The sequence below is a fragment of the Scyliorhinus canicula genome, chromosome 23 (assembly GCF_902713615.1).
Source record: "Scyliorhinus canicula chromosome 23, sScyCan1.1, whole genome shotgun sequence".
Classification (NCBI taxonomy): Eukaryota; Metazoa; Chordata; class Chondrichthyes; order Carcharhiniformes; family Scyliorhinidae; genus Scyliorhinus; species Scyliorhinus canicula.
Window position 1 is genome coordinate 1,913,089 of NC_052168.1, and position 13,758 is coordinate 1,926,846.

Below are 13,758 nucleotides of genomic sequence, written 5' to 3' on the forward strand. Positions count from 1 at the left end.
CACCCCCCCTCCCTCTCCATATGAATGAGTCACGGGCACACACGCATGCATCACGCAGCCGGACACGCACACACACAGGGATCACCCAGCCGGACACGCACACGCAGGGATCACCCAGCCGGACACGCACACGCAGGGATCACCCAGCCGGACACGCACACACAGTGATCACGCAGCCGGACACGCTTACGAAGGGATCACGCAACCGGACACACACACACAGGGATCACCCAGCCGGACACGCACACGCAGGGATCACCCAGCCGGACACGCACATACAGGGATCACGCAGCCGGACACGCACATGCATGCAGCACGCAGCCAGACACGCACACACATGCAGCACGCAGCCAGACACGCACACGCAGGGATCACCCAGCCGGACACGCACACGCATGCAGCACGCAGCCAGCCACGCACACGCAGGGATCACCCAGCCGGACACGCACACGCAGGGATCATGCAGCCGGACACACACACACACACACAGTGATCACGCAGCCGGACACGCACACGCAGGGATCATGCAGCCGGACACACACACACACAGGGATCACGCAACTGGACACGCACACGCAGGGATCACCCAGCCGGACACGCACACGCATGCATCACCCAGCCGGACACGCACACGCAGGGATCACCCAGCCGGACACGCAAATGCAGGGATCACGCAGCCGGACACGCACACGCAGGGATCACGCAACCGGACACGCACACGCATGGATCACGCAACCGGACACGCAAATGCAGGGATCACGCAGCCGGACACGCACACGCAGGGATCACGCAACCGGACACGCACACGCAGGGATCACGCAGCCGGACACGCACACGCAGGGATCACCCAGCCGGACAGTGGAAGGTGATCTTGAAGACAGGGGTCAGACTCTCTCAGCCAATGAGGAGCAGCAGAGCTGACCTCACAGCGAGTCATCACCCTCCCCCCTCCCGCTGAGATTGTCAACATGACGTGCTGCTCAATGACACTCCTGGTTGCTGCACGCGCGCCGTTATAACGGCCCCCTGCCTCGGCCTGAGGCTTCCGGCCCAGAGTTTCATTGAATGAACTTTATAATAAATGTAACAGTTAGATTCTGCTTTTATACAACAATCACACTCAAAATGCCGCTCCAGCCTGACCAGCCCTGAAAGCTCAGAGACAGCCTCACTGCAGGATCCACCCTCACCCTGAACATTATAGTCAATAAACACGTTCCCCTCCTCCGCCACTCTCTCATTTCGGAATCTCACAACGAGACCCTTAGTGGTACCAAGGGGATCGGGATGTTGTCCAATTGGCCGAACCCCCCACCCCCCCCCCCCCGCCCCGCCCTTTGCTTTGTTAACTGCTAAATGTGGCCATTGGCGCAGAATGGCGATTCTGATTATCAATCGCGAGTTGCTCTCGCGGACGTGGTGATATTGGGAATTGCTACCTTGTGTGGCTCGATGGCATTGCCGTGAGAGAGGAGTCACGGGGAGGCCAGGCTGGGAAGGAACGGAAGATTTCATCCCCTATTGGACATTGCTGAACCAGCTCACCGTCACCTTTACTGAGATAACCTTTACCCTCAATGTTTTGAACCTGAATTCAGTTCAAATTTAAACAGCGATGGTGGGATCTGAACTCTCAACATTTTTTTTTTTTGTGATAAATTTAGAGTACCCAATTCATTTTTTCCAATTAAGGGGCAATTTAGCCTGGCCAATCCATCTAACCTGCACATCTTTGGGTTGTGGGGGTGAGACCCACACAGACACGGGGAGAATGTGCAAACTCCACACGAACAGTGACCCAGAGCCGGGATCGAACCTGGGACCTCGGCGCCATGGGGCAGCAGGGCTAACCCACTGTGCCACCGTGCCACCCTCAAATTTTTTAATTATTGGTCCTGGTTCAGTCTGCCCCACACTGTCCCAGGAACCCGGCTGATTGACCGGCTAAATCTGAGAGTTTATCTGTCTGACTAAGTGGACGATGGCAGCTCACTTATGCTCCCTACTGGTGGAACGGTGAATTGCAGTGAGCGTTTGATGCAGAGCCGAAGTAACTTTTCTCTAATCCAGGGTTTTTCCAAGAGCGGGTCGGGTCGCGGGCGGGCGTCAGGAGAGTCGCGGGGGGGGGGGGGGGGGGCAATCGGTTGCGGCATTCCCGCGGGGGTCCCAATCACGGGAGAAGGACTCAATGGCTGCAGCCGGCTTTTACGTTGAGAATGGCGTCTGCTGTAACGTTTTAAATGAAAATAAACGAGGCTGTGTGGACGTTTCCGTCCAGACATGGCAGCAGGGAGCAGGTCACGCTCCCGGCACATACCCTTTTAAAAAGAAATATTGCAATTAAGGGGCAATTTAGCATGGCCAATCCACCTCCCCAGCACATCTTTGGGTTGTGGGGGTGAGACCCACACAGACACGGGGAGAATGTGCAAACTCCACACAGACAGTGATCCAGGACCGGGATTGAACCCGGGTCCTCGGCACCGTAAGTCCGCATATGCATTTGTTGTCAAGCGCCCTCCATGTACTGTGCTTTTGGCAGCAAATCACGGAGCAGAGTTGCTTCCATTTTCAAGCTGCTGGCAAACAAGGCAAGAGGATGGTGGAGATGGCTCATTTTCTTCAAAGAAAGAGACGGCCAGAGACACAAATAGGCAGTGTACCTACCGGCCAGGATCTGACAGCTGAATCTGCTGGAGAGAGCTGCCCCGGAGAGTCCAGGGCAGGACAGAGCAGTGTTAGTGTCAGCTCTGTTCAGAGCTCCAGGGACTCTGGCTAACAGCCCACAAAAAGAAACGTAACTTGGGAACAAAACAGTATAAAGATGATTTCTTGAGGTACGGTTTTGTCAGTTGTGCCAATGCAAATAAAGAAGCAATAAAGAAATGTGTTACATGCAGGAAGAACTGGCAAATAAGAGAAGTTTCAGATTTTGAAAGAGAAGTGGTGGGTGAAATATTCACTTTGAGACCCCAGAATCAGTTATTGACTTATAGCGGTAATACCATATTAAAAACACACCAAAAGGTCATGAGGCTGTCAGCATTCTGGTGTAGTCCATCCCAGGAGTACCCAATGTTGAGTAAAACAAGCATTTTGTTGCTATTGCCCTTCATGACGACCTACATGTGCGAGGTTGGATTTTGGAAATGGCACAAATGAACTGGCTGAACTTCGCACCTGATGTGCGCGTTGCCTTCTCCTCCTGCGAACCTGATTGGTGAGATTGTCAAGAGCAAGCAGACGCCCTTTCCCGTTAAAGGGAAGAGAATGTGGCGTGGGTCGCAAAGGTCGGCCAGTTGGCAAAAGTGGGTCCCAGGATAAAAAGTTTGAAAAACATTGCTCTAATCTATGGACTCATTCATTTGAAGTTAAACCTTGTTCCAAACATTTGAAGTTGAAACAGGGCGAACAATTGTCCTGTAGTTTATGGGATCGTCCCATAGTTGGACTGGTTGTCCTGTGTCCTGGGTTGTTTGAGGCTAAGATGCTATTGAATCTGTATTCCCCACATTCTCCCCGTGTCTGCGTGGGTTTCTCCCCCACAACCCAAAGATATGCAGGGGAGGTGAATTGACCACGCTAAATTGCCCCTTAATTGGAAAAAATAAATTGGGTACTCTAAATTTAAACAAAAAACTGGCACATTCAGCAAATTCATTTCATTAACATTGGAATGTCGATGGGGCAGGATGGGGAGGTGCGTCATGAGGCAGACTGATACTGGAACAGACGCAGGAGTCAACAAATATTTAAAGGTGAACAGTGACAAGATACTGAAAGAATGTGGCAGGAAATGAGGTAACTGGTGTTTACAGATTCCAACTGCAAGAACAGTTGAAAGTTCATTCTGTAGACGTGCCATTCAACCAGACACACTACTGACTCTGTTCCTGTTAATACAGAGACCGCAAAACAACAGGGTCCCACAGTCACAGCAGAACGCAGCAGTAAGAAAGAGCAGACAGAAACAGATAAATGGAGAGCAAGTGATAGAGAGAGAGTACAGTGACACTCCTGAAGAATATGTGGACTGATCATTTTCCCAGGATAATTTGCAGAAAGACTTGCATTTCTAGAGAATCTTTCACAACCTCAAAACATCCTAAGTCACTTTCACAGTCAATGAAGCATTTTGTAATAGTTTAGTTACTGTTGTAATGTGGCCAACAAAGCAATCAATGTGCACAGAAAGATCACGCAAACAACAGTGGAATATGGTCCAGGTCTCCTGTTGGTGACTGAGGGGTAAATATTGCTCATTTGGTGGAAATCTCCACTCAAAATAGCAGCATACAAGGGCAGCACGGTGACGCAGTGGGTTAGCACTGCTGCCTCACGGCGCTGAGGTCCCAGGTTCAGTCCCGGCTCTGGGTCACTGTCCGTGTGGAGTTTGCACATTCTCCCCGTGTCTGCGTGGGTTCCACCCCCACAATCCAAAAGATGTGCAGAATAGGTGGATTGGCCACACTAAATTGCCTCACCTGTAGTCAAAGATGATGACTCCCCCAGTATTACTCGGATACTACACCACTCCCTCAGTATTACTCGGATACTACACCACTCCCTCAGTATTACTCGGATACTACACCACTCCCTCAGTATTACTCTGATACTACACCACTCCCTCAGTATTACTCTGATACTACACCACTCCCTCAGTATTACTCTGATACTACACCACTCCCTCAGTATTACTCCGATATTACACCACTCCCTCAGTATTACTCTGATACTACACCACTCCCTCAGTATTCCTTTGATATTACACCACTCCCTCAGTATTACTCTGATACTACACCACTCCCTCAGTATTACTCTGATACTACACCACTCCCTCAGTATTCCTTTGATATTACACCACTCCCTCAGTATTACTCTGATACTCCACCACTCCCTCAGTATTACTCTGATACTGCACCACTCCCTCAGTATTACTCTGATACTACACCACTCCCTCAGTATTACTCTGATACTACACCACTCCCTCAGTATTCCTCTGATACTACACCACTCCCTCAGTATTACTCTGATACTACACCACTCCCTCAATATTACTCTGATACTACACCACTCCCTCAGCATTACTCTGATACTACACCACTCCCTCAGTATTACTCTGATACTACACCACTCCCTCAATATTACTCTGATACTACACCACTTCCTCAGTATTACTCTGATACTACACCACTCCCTCAGTATTACTCTGATACTACACCACTCCCTCAGTATTACTCTGATACTACACCACTCCCTCAGTATTACTCCGATATTACACCACTCCCTCAGTATTATTCTGATACTACACCACTCCCTCAGTATTACTCTGATATTACACCACTCCCTCAGTATTACTCTGATAGTACACGACTCCCTCAGTATTACTCTGATACTGCACCACTCCCTCAGTATTACTCCGATATTACACCACTCCCTCAGTATTATTCTGATCCTACACCACTCCCTCAGTATTACTCTGATACTACACCACTCCCTCAGTATTACTCTGATACTGCACCCCCCCAGTATTACTCCGATATTACACCACTCCCTCAGTATTACTCCGATGTTACACCACTCCCTCAGTATTACTCTGATACTGCACCCCCCCCAGTATTACTCGGATACTACACCACTCCCTCAGTATTACTCTGATACTACACCACTCCCTCAGTATTACTCTGATACTACACCACTCCCTCAGTATTACTCCGATGTTACACAACTCCCTCAGTATTACTCGGATACTACACCACTCCCTCAGTATTACTCTGATACTACACCACTCCCTCAGTATTACTCTGATACTACACCACTCCCTCAGTATTACTCTGATACTACACCACTCCCTCAGTATTACTCCGATGTTACACCACTCCCTCAGTATTACTCGGATACTACACCACTCCCTCAGTATTACTCTGATATTACACGACTCCCTCAGTATTACTCGGATACTACACCACTCCCTCAGTATTACTCCGATGTTACACCACTCCCTCAGTATTACTCTGATACTACACCACTCCCTCAGTATTACTCTGATATTACACCACTCCCTCAGTATTACTCTGATACTACACCACTCCCTCAGTATTACTCGGATACTACACCACTCCCTCAGTATTACTCCGATACTACACCACTCCCCCAGTATTACTCTGATACTACACCACTCCCTCAGTATTATTCTGATACTACACCACTCCCTCAGTATTACTCTGATACTACACCACTCCCTCAGTATTACTCTGATACTACACCACTCCGTCAGTATTACTCTGATACTACACCACTCCCTCAGTATTACTCTGATACTACACCACTCCCTCAGTATTACTCCGATGTTACACCACTCCCTCAGTATTACTCTGATACTACACCACTCCCTCAGTATTACTCTGATACTACACCACTCCCTCAGTATTACTCTGATACTACACCACTCCCTCAGTATTACTCTGATACTACACCACTCCCTCAGTATTACTCTGATATTACACCACTCCCTCAGTATTACTTGGATACTACACCACTCCCTCAGAATTACTCCGATACTGCACCACTCCCTCAGTATTACTCTGATACTACACCACTCCCTCAGTATTACTCTGATACTACACCACTCCCTCAGTATTACTCTGATACTACACCACTCCCTCAGTATTACTCTGATACTACACCACTCCCTCAGTATTACTCTGATACTACACCACTCCCTCAGTATTACTCTGATACTACACCACTCCCTCAGTATTACTCTGATACTACACCACTCCCTCAGTATTACTCTGATATTACACCACTCCCTCAGTATTACTTGGATACTACACCACTCCCTCAGAATTACTCCGATACTGCACCACTCCCTCAGTATTACTCTGATACTACACCACTCCCTCAGTATTACTCTGATACTACACCACTCCCTCAGTATTACTCTGATACTACACCACTCCCTCAGTATTACTCTGATACTACACCACTCCCTCAGTATTACTCTGATATTACACCACTCCCTCAGTATTACTCTGATACTACACCACTCCCTCAGTATTACTCTGATACTACACCACTCCCTCAGTATTACTCGGATACTACACCACTCCCTCAGTATTACGCTGGGGCATTGGCTGAGATTCTGTGCCTGGAGTTAGACCTGATTTGGGCAGGATTGCTACCATCCAGTCATGACTAACACCTGAATTACAAAGATTATCTGCAATTGTTCAACTGCATTCCAAGTGCCTTCATGACCTATCTCTGTTAATTGGTACAATATTGGGATGTGGCCAGGTAGAGCCTAATAAAGACCGTTGATCTAAATGTTTAAAGAAGCAAACATATCATACTGTGTGAAACACTTTCAGATTCTCTGATCCGTGATCGAGGTGTTTAAATGAAAGTTTTGTTATTTCTAAGTGTTGAATTTGAGCTCATACAAAACGAGTGGGATTGACTGAAGTAAGACCTGCAAACAGAAGATATCCGGAGCGATGGTTATCCCATCCACTCCATGTAATGAAGGAAGAAAGATATCTCGAGATATGGTGACTTTGTGACAAAGTAAGGCAATAATATATCTCAGTAAAATTGTGACGTTGGGTTGTAGTAACAGCGAAACAGTAACATGGCATGGATTGTGCTGTAAGTGGCAACGTGGGAGTGACTTTGGAGGAAGCTGCCTCCGAGATCCAGAATCTCTGCAATGCAGAGATCTCCTTTCCCCTCATTCATTTCAATTTGGCATCAAGTCTTGGGATCCAGCAACAAAGATCTTACGAAACAGGGTCAGCAGCCAATCACACTGACGAACTGTCACAGGCAGCAAACCAGGAACCATGGGCGACATGGTGGCACAATGGTTAGCACTGTTGCTTCACAACGCCGGGGACCCGGGTTCGATTCCCGGCTTGGGTCACTGTCTGTGCGGAGTCTGCACGTTGTCCCCGTGTCTGCGTGGCTTTCCTCCGGGTGCTCCGGTTTCATATAATTTACAGAAGAGCCATTGGCCCCATCTAGTCCACACCGGCCCTTGGAAAGAGCACCCTACCCAAGCCCACACCTCCACCCTACCCCGCAACTCAGTAACCTCACCTTTCTGGTCACTAAGGGCGATTTAGCATGGCCAATCCACCTAACCTGCACAGCTTTGTGACTGTGGGAGGAAACCGGAGCACCCGGAGGAAACCCACGCAGACACGTGGAGAACGTGCAGACTCCGCACAGACAGTGACCCAGGGGGGAATCGAACCCGGGACCCTGGTGCTGTGAAGCAATTGTGCTATCCACTGCGCTAGTCTGCCCACGGCTTTTCTAATTTAAGGGAGAGAAGTTTTATTTTGCAAAGATATACTTTATTTGTAAAATATGGGAAAGAACATTTCAAACATTTCCCCATGGTCGTCACGGAAAGTGCAATAATATTCAGATTCTCTACAGAAACCAAGTTGCACTCTGAGGCATTTCAATACAATTGTGATGTCTGTAATTGTGCACCTTCAACGTGAGCCCGATAGGGTTCTCTACAATTCCACTCTCCGCAGTCTCTGGCTGAAAGCTCTCAGACAACGACCTCGCCACAATGTGTCTCTGTGGCGGCTGATCCAAGCTTCGTCTGCGTCCCTCAGCACCTAGTCCTGGGCTTTGGAATGTACCCGTCTGCAACACTCAGCTGGGGGCAGCTCCGCGCTGGAAGACCAACATGTTTCCAGCGGACAGAGATTCCCGACTACTCCTCCAGACGTCTATGCCCCCTCTCGACAAACCAGCTTCTCAAAACTGGGCCGAGGATGCGCACTCGAGAGGAATTTGATTCCCATGTCCTGCTGCACTCATTGTTGTCTAGCCAGATCATATCTCGATGCTTCATCTCGACACATTGCAGTGGAGCTGAACCCAGCAGTAGATGAGATTCTTTCATCCTCCGCAGGGGGTTGACTATCTGTTGGGTACATATCCTGGCTGATTAGCAGTTCTCCTCATTGTCCAGCTCTTTGTAATTTGAATAGTTTGGATGTCTGTGGATTATTTGAAATGTCTCTCTCTCCTTTCACACTTCCTGGGGTGGGCTAGGGTGGGGGAGGAGGGGGGGGGGGGGGGGGGGAGAGGGTGGGATCTTGGTTGCTTTTCTCACATTCAGCAGCCTGCTGGTCTCGCATTTTAAAGCCCTTCGTTTTGTCTCATTTCAAGTTCTAGAATTTCAGTTGGGGGCTTTTAAAATCTGTTGCTTCACGGCGACAAGAAAACTCCAGTTTGTAAGAAGGGATAAAACTCTTCCGATGCTCCATTCTGTCCACTTTCCTGCCTGTCTCCGAATCCCGGACAATAAATAAAAATCTGCAGGGGCAGCACGGTGGCACAGCGGTTAGCACTGCTGCCCCACGGGGCTGAGGATCCGGGTGCAACTCCGAACGTGCGTGACTGTGACCCAGAGCTGGAATTCGAAAAGAACGAAAACTTTTACTTAAAAGGCTGACTATTCGGTGAGATTTCCCGCCGCGGGTGGAAATCGCACCTTTTCCCCCACCGGAACTGACACTTTGCCTTTTTTTGGTAAGATTCCGTCCCAATGGGGCAGCACGGTGGCCTAGTGGTTAGCACAACCGCCTCACGGCGCTGAGGTCCCAGGTTCGATCCCGGCTCTGGGTCACTGTCTGTGTGGAGTTTGCACATTCTCCCCGTGTCTGCGTGGGTTTCACCCCCACAACCCAAAGATGTGGGGCGCAATTCTCCGCACTCACGACGGTGCGGAGAATAGCGGGGTTCGTAAATTTTTACGGCCACGCTAGTCTGACGCCCTCCCGCTATTCTCCCCCCCCCGACTCCCGATACGAATCGCTGCCGCCGTTTTTTTACGGCCAGCAGCGATTCTCAGCTGGCCGATGGGCCGAAGTCCAAGCCCTTTACGGCTGTTTTTACGAACGGCAAACACACCTGGTCTGGCCGTTCGTAAAAACGGCCGTAAAGTCCCGATTTTGAAAACCATGGCACCGATTGGCACGGCAGTACCACGGCCGTGCCAAGGGTGCCATGGGCCCGCGATCGGTGCCCACCGATCGCGGGCAGCGGGTCCGATTCCCGCGCACTCTTTGTCCTTCCGCCGCCCCGCAGTATCACTTCGCGGGGCGGCAGAGGGGCATCCCGGCCCGCGCATGCGCGGGTTTCGCGCAAATGCGCGATGACGTCATCCGCGCATGCGCGGGTTGGAGTCTTCCAATCCGCGCATGCGCGGCTGACGTCATGTGACGCGTCAGCCGGCGCAAACTCTGGCAAGCGGGCTTAACGAAATTCGATAAGCCCGCGATGCCGGAGTTCACGGCCGCGGCATGCTAGCCCCGACCGGGGACCAGAATCGGTTCCCGGTCGGGGGGGGGGGAGGCTGGCGTCAAACCCGCCCGGATTTGACGCCAGGCTTACGATTTCTCCCTGTCTGGGAGAATCGCGCCCGTGCAGAGTAGGTGGATTGGCCCTGCTAAATTGCATCTTAATTGGAAAAAATAATTGAGTAATCTAAATTTTTTAATAAAAAGATTCCGTCCCATGTCTGGGAAACACTTGGACACATTTATGACATTAGTCAGGCAGTATTGAGAACCAGAATGACCTTGCTTTTTAATAATACATAACAACATTCTGCCAGGTGTGATGATATGAATTATACACCTGTGTGCTCACATCAATCTGCACATTTCCCTCTAGTTACAGTGTCAATAACCGAAACAGGGTCAGCTCGTCGGTACGTTCCTGTGAGACCTCCTCACTCCTGGGCCTGGCCGGACCTGCATTCCGAGGGAATCGAGGGAATGGTCTGGCCTAACTGTCTGCCCCTCTGCCATGCGGATATTCACAGCTGGTTGCTCCCGGAAAGGGTGCATGCCTGCTGGTACAATCAGGCCCAGTGGGCACCGCAGGTGGGGAGGGGGGGGGGGGGGGTTAATTGACCCCTTTAATCATATTTTGAGTTGATGTGTTCAGTTTCCTTTGCAATTTGATTTTGTTTGATGCAGTGTCCCTTTAAGGGGCTCTTTTGATTTGTCCCTTAGTTTCAATTAGTTTGGTTCAACCCAAAATAGCTTAAGTTCCTGTGATTGAGTCACAGGCTGACCGCCACCCCACCTCCCTCACTGCCTTTAACAAACTATTAACACTGGCCCTTCACCTCTTCCCAAAATCAACTCTCCACATTCAGAACTTTGAGTGGAGCACATCCTGGTCAGCTGAGTGGCCACTGGAGCAGCCTCACCATGAGAATCTCCACCACCCACTGGATAGGGAGTGTGATTCGCAACATTGTGAACTGATTAAGTTTTGTACGGCTGGAGTTTTGTAAGGTGTGGGTATCAGTGTCCGGGCCGGCATTTATTGCCCATCCCTAATTGTCCCATGAGAAGGTGGTGGTCAATGGCCTTCTTGAACCACTGGAGTCCTTCAGGTATAGTGTGCTGTTAGGGAGGGAGTTCCAGGATGTTGCCCCAGTGACAGTGAAGGAACGGCCGATATATTTCCAAATCAGGATGCTGAGTGATTGATGGGGAACCTCCAGGTGGTGGGGTTCCCAGGTATCTGCTGCTCTTGTCCTTCTCGATGGTAGAGGTCGTGGGTTTGGAAGATGCAGCCTAAGGAGCCTTGGTGAGTTACTGCAGTGTATCTTGTAGATGGGACACACGGCTGCCACTGTGTGTCGGTGGTGGAGGGTTTGAATGTTTGTGGAAGGGGGAGCAATCAAGCGGGGCTGCTTGGTCCTGGATGGTGTTGAGCTTCTTGAGTGTTGTTGGAGCTGCACTCATCCAGGCAAGTGGAGAATACTCCATCACACTCCTGACTTGTGCCTTGTAGATGGTGAACAGGCTTTGGGGGGGTCAGGAAGTGAGTTACTCTCCGCAGGATTCCCAGCCTCTGACCTGCCCTGGTAGCCACAGTATTAATGTGGCTGGGTCCAGTTCAGTTTCTGATCAATGGTAACCCCCAGGATGTTGATTGTGGGGGGGGGGGGGGGGGGGGGGGGGGGGGGGGGGGGGGGGTTCAATGATGAACCATTGAGTATCCAATTCATTTTTTCCAATTAAGGGGCAACTTAGCCTGGCCAATCCACCTAATATTTTTGGGTTGTGGGGGTGAAGCCCACGCAAACACGGGGAGAATGGGCTAACTCCACACGGACAGTGGCCCAGAGCCGGGATCGAACCTGGGACCTCAGCGCCGTGAGGCTGCAGAGATAACCACTGCGCCACCGTGCTGCCCTCTGGAGCTGAGATGATTGACCTGCAACCACTACAACCATCTTCCTTTGTGCCGGGTATGACTCCAACCAGCGGAGAGTTTCCCCCCTGATTCCCATTGACTCCAGTTTATCTAGGGCTCTTTGATGCCACACTCGGTCAGATGCTGCCTGGATGTCCTATCCTTGTAATCCCATAACCCCACCTAACCTACACATTTTCGGACACTAAGGGCAATTTAGCATGGCCAATCCACCTAACCGGCACATCTTTGGACTGTGGGAGGAAACTGGAGCACCCGGAGGAAACTCACGCACACACGGGGAGAAAGTGCAAACTCCACACGGTTACCCAAGGATGGATTGAACCCGGGTCCCTGGCGCTGTGAAGCAGCAGTGCTGTCGAAGCTTTTCATCTTGCACTCATCAGGACAATCAGAAGAATACCAATGTCAGGGGAAACAACTGTATACTATGTGAGAAGAGGGTGTTGGTTGGTAGAGACATTGTCATGGAAAATTCACCAGTTGCTGATGAATGACAGTTAACTGCCAAGCATTGTATGAAATTTAAACCAGCAGCGTGACTGATCAAGTCATTGCGCGAGGAATGGACCAATTCATGGCTGTCAGTTATTATGTTTAGCTAAAACAGCTGACATACTTATCTTCACACTGGCACTGAAATCAAATATGCCACATTTCTCATTTGTGTGTACACATTCTTTCTGTCTGCAGAGAACAGGGCCCCGTGTACTAATAGACGTACGTTGCGGTACACGCACATGCACCACACTGCGGGCCAGACTGTCAATCTTAAATTGGTTGTTAGCATAATTTTTTCAGCACACTGAAGATTCTTTCGTAAATGTCGTCCAATAGAAGAATCACAACAAATGTCGGACACCATGGCCTCCTCCGTGCTGGGACCCATTGTGAGCGAGAACAGAGATTGGGCGTTCCAGACAAAACTCCATCAATCCGCTGCAGCTCGGGAAAATCCCAGCCGCAAGTGAGGACGGAAGATTTTGGCCTGTGATTTGAGTTCTGCAAGCACGGGCTGGTTGGGTACGGTCCTGTACTTTGCCGATTGCAAACAGCGGAAGGGGCCTGTTCCTTGATACGATTCACCAGCCTCTGCAGATGTACGGCCAACGTTCACGGCATCACACTGAAATTCATATCCCACCTCGGCAGAATATCTGCCTGGATTGATGGCAGCACTTTGTTAGTGACGAATGCCACTCGTGTTGTTACTGCATTGTGGCAGTGTGAAACAGCTGGTTTCACTTGTTGCTCAAATGTTTGAGATACTTTCCCTTCCAGGGTAATTTGAGGTCGACTGGGCGCTTTTCAGGGCCAAAAATGACAGCCTTAGGCCCGTTCTTGAGTTTGCGCGATCTACAGCATAAAATGACCCAATCAGGGCAGCCATGATCACATAGGATTGTCAGAGGGTCAGTACTGAGGGAGTGCTGCACTGTCAGAGGGTCAGCACTGAGGGAGTGCCGCACTGTCAGAGGGTCAGTACTGAGG